A 1,010-nucleotide genomic window follows, 5' to 3' on the forward strand; every position below is an offset into this window, starting at 1 on the left:
CCTAGGGTTACAGAAATAGTAATTAATGCAGAAATCTTCTTCCGGGCCCACTTGGTGTGTGCTTGGGCTGAGCATTGAAGCTTCCATGTGTAGAGACTTTTCTTGGAGTTAAACGCCAGCTTTTGTGCCAGTTTGGGCGTTTAACTCCAGCTTTTGTGACAGTTTTGGAGTTAAACGCCAGAATTCTTGAGCTGACTTGGAATGCCTGTTTGGGCCATCAAATCTCGGGCAAAGTATGGACTATTATATATTGTGGGAAAGCCCAGGATGTCTACTTTCCAACGCAATTAAGAGCGCGCCAATTGGGCTTCTATAGCTCCAGAAAATCCACTTTGAGTGTAGGGAGGTCAGAATCCAACAGCATCTGCAGTCCTTTTTCAGCCTCTGAATCAGATTTTTGCTCAGGTCCCTCAATTTCAGCCAGAAAATACCTGAAATTATAGAAAAACACACAAACTCATAGTAAAGTCCAGAAGAGTGATTTTTATTTAAAAACTAATAAAAACATAATAAAAACTAACTAAAATATACTAAAAACAATGCCAAAAAGCGTATAAATTATCCGCTCATCAGTGACTCCGGTTCCCCTCTAGGGCCGAGACCAATGAACTCCTTTATTACTTATGTATTTTCAACGGTAGATTTTCTACACACCATAGATTAAGGTTTGGAGCTCTGCTGTTCTTCATGAATTAATACAAAGTACTATTGTTTCTCTATTCAATTCAAGCTTATTCTGATTCTAAGATATTCATTCGCACTTCAATATGAATGTGATGATCATGACAGTCATCATCATTCCTAACCTATGAACGCGTGCCTGACAACCACTTCCGTTCTACCTTAGATTGAATGAGTATCTCTGGGATTTCTTAATCAGAATCTTCGTGGTATAAGTTAGAATCCATAGACGGCCATTCTTGAGATCCGGAAAGTCTAAACCTTGTCTGTGGTATTCCGAGTAGGATCTGGGAAGGGATGGCTACGACGAGCTTCAAACTCGCGAGTGC

Source organism: Arachis ipaensis, chromosome B9, assembly GCF_059453495.1.
Source record: "Arachis ipaensis isolate K30076 ecotype BB chromosome B9, ASM5945349v1, whole genome shotgun sequence".
Taxonomy (NCBI): domain Eukaryota; kingdom Viridiplantae; phylum Streptophyta; class Magnoliopsida; order Fabales; family Fabaceae; genus Arachis; species Arachis ipaensis.